Raw genomic sequence first — 7,900 nt, forward strand, 5'->3', positions numbered from 1 at the left:
AGTGGGGGTAAGAAAGCAAAAACTGTCAGGAAAGCTGACTATGAAAGCTCAGAGTTAAGCCTTGAGCTTCTAAGGGTCAAAGTAAGGATTGTTTTGCTTTATTTGTTGGTCCATTTCAGGATAGAGAATTTTTAAGAAAGTTTGCATGCAGAAGGCAGGATGTCAGTGAAGAAGAAAAGGTTCTGGAATAAAGTGGAGGCACAAGCTTTAAGAGGAACAGAACCCCAAATGTATGTAGTACAAGAATGTATGCAGGAATGGTATAGAAGTCAGCCTTGGAGAGATAAGAGATGATACAGACAAATTTGAAAGGCACTCAGGAGACCAGGAACAACTCTATCTGTTGTCCTCCATTTTCCCTACGACACCAGTGTTGGGAGTCTGTGTTGAGAGCAAAGTGCCTTATAGGGCAAGTGAGATGTGGAGCTACTGAGAAAAATAGGAAACTAGCAGAAAGGTATTTGCAGGATTGAAGAAATGTGGTGGGAGGCCATCAGAGGCGGGTATGATCATAGGAAAAATAATATCTAGTGGCATGATATCCATGAAGGAGACAACAAAACACCAATGTAGAGAAGTGGATAGAGATTACTGTGCAGGTCAATATGTGATGTTCCAACTGAAAACACTGAATAATTAGGCACACATTACATTATGCCCAATATGCTCTGTGGATGAAGACAAGAATGTGCATGCTAGGGCCCAGCCCGGGGGTGGCGTAGTAGTTAAGTTCGTGTGCTCTGCTTTGGCGGCCCGGGCTTTGTGGGTTTGGATCCCAGGTGCGGACCTACACTGCTCATCAAGCCATGCTGTGGTAGTGTCCCACATAGAAACTAGAGGAAGATTGGCACAGATGTTAGCTCAGGGCCAATCTTCCTCACCAAAAAAAAAAAAACAAGCATGTGCATGCTAAGAAAAAAAAATTAAATGGATAATTTTTTTCAAGCACTTTCTGTGTGACCAGTACTATGCTAATAGTTTTGAATATATGGGCTTTAAAATTTTTCCCAATATGTATTGTTGTTATCTTCAGTTTACAAATAAGGAAACTGAGGGTTAGTTAAGCAACTTGCCTAAAGTCACCAAACTAGTTTGTTTCAGAACCAGATTTTGAACCGAGGTCTGTCTGTCTTGTAATAGCACACTCTTAAATATTGTGTTTTCTTGACATAGAAAACTTTCTAACATAAATTGTCACAAAAAAGTTTTATATATATAAAAGTTTTCTAAAAAGTGTCCTTAATTTGATTACTCTCCTGAAGAGGTGGACATATGAGCTGTTCATCACTTGTTCATTCATTCACACACTCATTAATCCATTCAGTCATTCCACAGACATTTTCTTTTGAGCATCTATAATGAGCCCAGCACCAAGCAAGTCAGCAAGGATCCAAGTGTGAAGGAGACCTGATTCCTCCCTGAAGGAGCTTTCAGCCTCACAGGAAACAGGCACTCAAACAAAGACGTTCACTTATCGGTTGAAGGTGGTGTGAGATAAGATAGTATAGGCACCCAGGGCACCAAGGGCGAGGGTTTGCTCTTTCAGAATGTCAGAAAAGATTCAGAGAGGAAGTGTCCAGATCTAGGAGGTGGGTGACTAGAAGGTGAGTCAGTGTTAGGTGGGCTTCCAGTGGGGCTGGGGCTGGGAGCATGGGAGGCAGGGGCAGACCTGTGAGGTGAGGCTCAAGGCTGTGAACAGCATAGTATGTGGAACCACAAAGAAGTCCAGGTAGCCAGAGTGAGTCCCCGAATATCAAGAAGTTGCCTTCTTCCTGATTTTTTGATATACCAGCATGCCACCTGGATAATCATTTGAGTAATATATTTGTTTAAATCAACTATTTAAAAATAATCTAGCTTCACATTTTAAAATCCACAAAATTGCTGTTTTGATCAGTAGTTATTTATTTTTTCTAAGACATTAAAATAAAAAATATTCATCTGTATATCCTATAAATTACCTGGCATCTGCATAACTAAATGTGAACACCCTAGGCCAAAGCATAGAGGTGAGAGTCTAGATTGCTGAGTCTTAAACTTTCCAGGCTCAGAGACCACTTTGAGAGTATAGTGGAAACGATGGATCCTCTCTAGGTACTCATGTGTGCACAAGCACACATACATGTGGTATTTTTGCATGTTATTTCAGAATAGAAGGACCTAGAGTTTCTGGATGAGAGGTCAAGTTACCTGCTGTAGGAGTAGGCAGGTTGCATTGTTGAGTGGTCCTATTAAAGCATAACAGAGCAAATGTGAACCCACCTGCTATTCATCTTATTTGGATCCCAGGAGGTCATCTGGTTGCATTAAATAGCCAGACAAATAATTTCAGGAACCTTGACATCCTAGCAATAGGAAGATGGCAGCCATAAGAGGTCCAGGTGAAATGCAAATCAGCCTTGGCCTGTGTTGATTGGGTACTGCAGCCCTCTACTGGCTGAAGGAATAGATTGAGTTAGCCCAGCAGGCAGCTAGTCCTAAAAAAGAAAGCCACCGAGGTGCAGAGACAGGGTCACTGCCTCCAGTGCACAAGTACCTGCTTCACAGCCTGTCAGCTAGCCTGTGGGGCAGGGAGGTTGGGGTCTAGCTGGCCTGTGCTGGGAGGGCTTGGAGGGGTCAGCTGGAGCCACCAACCAGGAGCAGAGCCATGCAATTCAAAGTCTCAGCTCCATTGCTGAGGTTGGAGCCTCATTAAGTGATGCCCCCCATCACCCCTAGAGAGAGAGCCAGACAAGTGATGTTTGTCTTTCGTTGGCAGAACAACTCCACTCAGAGGCCACTCCGCCTTGCTCAAAAGGCCAGAAGAAGGGCAGACGGAAGGAAAGAAGGAAAAAAAGAAGCAAAGAAGGATGGATGGACATGCAGAAGAATGTGGCTGCTGCTTTAAATGTACCAGTGTTAAGCTCCAAACACAGTAGCCAAGAGCTCATGTTAAATGGTGAGTAAATGAAAAGGTCAGCGTGTCTAGGGACCCAATTACCCTCAGCCTGGTGCACAGGAAGGCCCAATTAATCCTCATTAGCTCGGCTTCGGTGGGGCTATATGCGAGCGGCTCTGTCCCCTCCAGCTCCGGCCCGGGTTGTGTTCCTGGTTCCAAACACCCCATTGTGAACCTTGTTTTCTCAAGTCTCAGACTCAGCTTTAAACGCTTGCTGGTTTGACCCAAGAAAAAAGAGACTGTGGCCCAGAGGTAATGAACTGTTCTTTCTAAATGTCTTATTTTTCTCTAAAATGAGAATTCTCTTGACCACACAGATATTACGTGAATCAAGACATGCCACACCCCATCTCCCTTGCGCATACTTATAAACACACTCCTCTGAATTCAAATGATCTGATTCTGAGTAAGAAGTTGGACCATGTCAACATAGCCTAATTTAAATGCTTTAAACATAATGAGTAGTATAATTAAATTGCTTATGCCTCTTGTGTTCTATTGGTTTAACAACCTGTTATAATAAGTATGCAATCATTAAGCTAAGCAAACAATTTGATGCTAACATCCTGTCACTGTAAGGTACAAGGACAGCATTGACAGGTCCAAATGTCTGTGGAGACAGAAACTTTGTCTTTTGACAATTTCATTCTTCTATTTTAGTATCATTTCCCCTCCCTCATGTCAATTTTCTTTTCTTCTATCCTATATACCCCTGGACCAGGTTCCAATGTCCTCTTCCTCAAAACCTTGCTCTCAGATGGGAACCAGCTCATTCATACAAGGCCACCTCAGGCCCATTATACTTCAGTATTTCTTCGAGTTTGATCCAGGGACCACCTGCAGCTGAAACACGTGGGTTCTTGTTAACAATTCAAATTCCTGGGCTCCACCAACTGAATCATAATTTCTAGGAGTGGGAAATCGAAATAAGCATATTAAATAAGTTTCACAGGTAATTCCTATGCATACACACACTAAAAAAACACTAAGGTAAAATATTTGGCCTCCCAGGGTTGTAACAGAAGTTCGTAAACCATAAAGCCTTGGAGATTCCAGAACAACACTCTAAGAGTTGGTCTCAGCTGGGAGATGTATAAACACGTTTGGATATAGAGTTCCTGCTGTATGTGAGCTTCTCAGATCCAGTTATTGATGGCTACCTCCACAACAGGCTAACAGAGAAGTGGAGAAGTTGAAATGGCCATACCTCATCATTACAAAGGCCAAAAAAGAACTAGTGTGGTAAGAGAGTAGAAAGTGGAAAGGAAATTGGAAAGGAAGATGAGATAGGAAGGATGAGGGGGAAAAAAATGTTTGTACTTGTTGATCTAATTTACTGTAACTTCTGAACATGTTGTATTATTCAGATGTCCCCACAGTGGCAAGACTAATGGTGCCTGAGCCATACAAAGTTTGAGTGTTGAGTGACCAAATGTTTGGGCCCTGCTAGTTTCTTTTGCCCCATACACATTAGGCCATACAAAATAGGAGGTCAGAGCCAGCCCTTGATGGCCTAGTGGTTAAAGTTCAGTACGCTCCTCTTCAGTGGCCCAGGTTCAGTTCCTGGGTGCAGAATCACACCACTCGTCTGTCAGTAGCCATGCTGTGGTGGTGGCTTACACAGAAGAACTAGAAGGACTTACAACTGGAATATACAACTATGTACTGGGGCTTTGGGGAGGAAGGAAGGGGGAAAAAAGAGGAAGATTGGCAACAGATGGTATCTTAGGGTGACTCTTTCCCAGCAAAAAAAAAAAAAACAAACCAAAATAGGAGCTCATATGCAGGGTCTCCTCCCCTCAACTCCCTACTCAAATTTACTCATTTCAGGAACCTAGACAAAGCCGTGTGTCATTTAGAAATTGGATTCCTCATGGAACACAAATCAGTCTATTGTGGCTTAACCTGGTTATTTTCCTCATTCACTGATACAGCTGAAGGTAGGCACCACCAAATTTTTAAAGCCCAAAGGTCTATTTGTCTTTCTGATCTGCCTTCCTTAGAATGTGAGGATAAGCCTCATCCTTATGGTCGTGTACCCTCACCTTTCCTCTGCATTCCAGGCAAAAAGAGGAAAAGGGAAGCAACAAGGAGGAAAGGTGCCACTTCTATCAGGAAAATCAAAGTTTCCCCAAATTCCCGGAAATCTGCTTCTCACTGGTGAGAACTGTCTGACGTGGCTACCACCAATTGCAAAGGAGCATGATAAATGTAGCTTTTATTTTTAAAATCTGGAACATTGTCGGGGCCGGCCCGGTGGCTCAAGCGGTTAAGTGCGCGCGCTCCGCTGCGGCGGCCCGGGGTTCGCTGGTTCGGATCCCGGGCGCGCACCGAAGTACTGCTTGGTAAGCCATGCTGTGGTGGCGTCCCATATAAAGTGGAGGAAGATGGGCACCGATGTTAGCCCAGGGCCGTCTTCCTCAGCCAAAAAAAAAAGAGGAGGATTGGCGGATGTTAGCTCAGGGCTGATCTCCTCACAAAAAAAAAAAAAAAAAAAAAAATCTGGAACATTGTCTCCTTGAACAAAAGGAGAAGAGTAAGGAAGAAGAGACACCTGGATACTGGGTGGGTAACCAGCATTGTGTGCCCCAGGCCTAGAGATGTGCCCTTGGCTTATCTGGGGAAGATGATTCTTTTGTTGTGTGTATTTGCTTGTCCTTACAGTCGTGGTGTGAGTAGCAGTTATACTAACTGCTCTTCACATAGTCCCCCCGCTTTTAACATGTGATTCAAGCTTCTTGAGTCTAATTGCAGATCCATTCATTCATTCATTCATTTGTTGAGACCCTATGTGGTGTCAGGCACAAGGCCCCACCCTATGGGCATGATGGAGTGAAGCCAACTTCTGCTCTCATGGAGCTGGCATTCCAGTAGAGGGAGGGCGACACGTGTACAGGTAAGTACAATACAGAGAGAGGAGTATCATGATAAGGAAAGTAAATGATGCAATGGGGGCACACAATATGGGGGGGCATCCAACCCATTGTGGGGTTACGAAGGCTTCTCAGAGAGTAGTAAAAAATGAGAGTAATGGAGATGAATGGGTAGGCTATTCTAGGAGAAATGCCAGCATTCCTGGGGGAAGAATATTGGCCTTCTGAAAACTTTTAAAATTCAGAATGTCTGAAATATAGACTGAAATAAGGAAAAGCAATCAGGGGATAGGTAGGCAACGGTTAGATCATCATGACCTTGTTGGGACAGCACAGGGAGCCAGTGAAGGGCTTGAAGCAGAAGTCACAGAGGGTCACAGAAGATCACCTTGTAATCTCTCTCAATTCTGGGAGCCTGTCTCGAAAGGACTGTTTTTACCACCTTTTATCAATCAGTTCACATAACTCCATTCTGAATGGTTTTCCTCTTATTTGGTTAAGCAACAGGGTGGAGAACAGATGATTTTATTTTTCAGTATCCTGTGGTGGGTACTGTGTAGACACAGCTTCCAAAATTTATGAATCAGAGAGGCAAGACCATACTGCTAGTGTGCTCACTGACCTGTGACATCTAAAGCCATGTCACTGAGCCATCAAGATTTGGCATAAACTGTTAGCATAGAACCTACTGCATGATCTGTGATGCACTAATAAATCCTCAACTTTGAGTGAGCACTACAGCACTTCCTCACTGCTGTCCTCCATTTCCCTGCACTGGCCACCCTTGGGGCCCTCCCACAACTCAGTAAGCAACTGTCTACTTCCAGCCAATGAAGATTCACCCTGGAATTAACCAAGTTTCTCTTTTCATCTTAAGTGCAGATCCCAAACAGAGATGTCAGCATACATTCAGGATTTATAATGTGTGATCGATCAACGACAGAAATCAAGGTGATATTGAAAATCATCAAATACTGAATTAAAATGTGTGAAAATTCAAGCAGAAGATCATCTGGAAATCTACTTTTCTGAAATTTTTAGCAGGAAACGATGAAGGGAGAGATGAGAGAAAAGAATAAAGAGTGCAAGGAAATAAAGATATTTATTGGCCATTTCTTAGTAGGTAACCATCATCTTCACACGTATTTTCCAGCCTTTATATTACCACTCCTCCAGTGGATGAGTAAACCAAAGTTCAGAAAGGTTAAATGAACTCCTAAAGGATGAAAGCCCGTGTTTCCCACTTCACCAGTCCACCTGATAAGAAAGGCTTTAAAATGAAAATCCCATTTTGTGTACTGTCTAAGTAAAACCAAGTAGAAGCAGAAGACCTAGAATCAATCTAAAGATCTTAATAATAATGAAAAAATAGTCCACATAAAACTTACATCCACACGGAAACCTCCATTTGAATGTTTATAGCAGCTTTATTCATAATAGGCAAAAATTGGTAGCAACCAAGGTGTCCTTTTAATAGGTGAGTGGCTAAACTGTGGTACATCCATACAGTGGAGCATTATTCAGCAATGAAAAGAAATGAGCTATTAAGCCACGAAAAGACATGGAACAATGTTAAATGCATATTACTAAGTGAAAGAAGCCAATCTGAAAAGGCTACATTCTATATGATTCTAACATATATGACATTCTGGAAAAGGCAAAACTATAGAGATAGTAAGAATATCAGTTAGTTGTTAGGGGTTGGGGAGAGGGATGATGGGCAGAGAACAGAGGATTTTTAGGGCAATGAAACTATTCTGTATGATACTGTAATGGTGGATATGTGACCTTATGCACTTGTCAAGACCCATAGACGCACAACACCAAGAGTGAACCCTAACGTTATCTATGGACTTCAGTTATTAATAGTGTATCAGTATTGTTCATCAGTTATAAAAAATGTACCACACTAATGCAACATGTTAATATTAGGAGAAACGGAGTGGAGAGAGAGAGTATACAGGAACTCTCTGTACTTTTGGTGCAATTTTTCTGAAAACATACAACTGTTCTGAAAAATAAAGTCTATTTTAAAAAAGTCTCTGGCATAAATTTTCCCTGGAAGGAAGACATGAGAGTTTCACATGCT

The 7,900-nt window shown here is 42.5% G+C and overlaps 1 long non-coding RNA gene across 3 annotated transcripts; it reads left to right on the forward strand.

Annotated features, from left to right (window-relative positions):
• The first annotated feature begins 2,768 nt into the window (after nt 1-2,768).
• LOC131423053 (uncharacterized) lies at nt 2,769-7,123 on the forward strand. Of its 3 annotated transcripts, XR_009224186.1 has the most exons (5): nt 2,769-2,938; nt 3,660-3,790; nt 4,769-4,878; nt 5,002-5,098; nt 6,694-7,123. It is a non-coding gene; the product is annotated as an uncharacterized LOC131423053 (long non-coding RNA). The 3 variants fall into 3 exon arrangements; XR_009224188.1 differs by lacking the exon at nt 6,694-7,123 and having other exon boundaries at nt 3,660-3,890; nt 5,002-5,170; XR_009224187.1 differs by lacking the exon at nt 6,694-7,123 and having other exon boundaries at nt 5,002-5,170.
• The last annotated feature ends 777 nt before the right edge of the window (nt 7,124-7,900 follow it).

Source organism: Diceros bicornis, chromosome 3, assembly GCF_020826845.1.
Source record: "Diceros bicornis minor isolate mBicDic1 chromosome 3, mDicBic1.mat.cur, whole genome shotgun sequence".
Taxonomy (NCBI): Eukaryota; Metazoa; Chordata; class Mammalia; order Perissodactyla; family Rhinocerotidae; genus Diceros; species Diceros bicornis.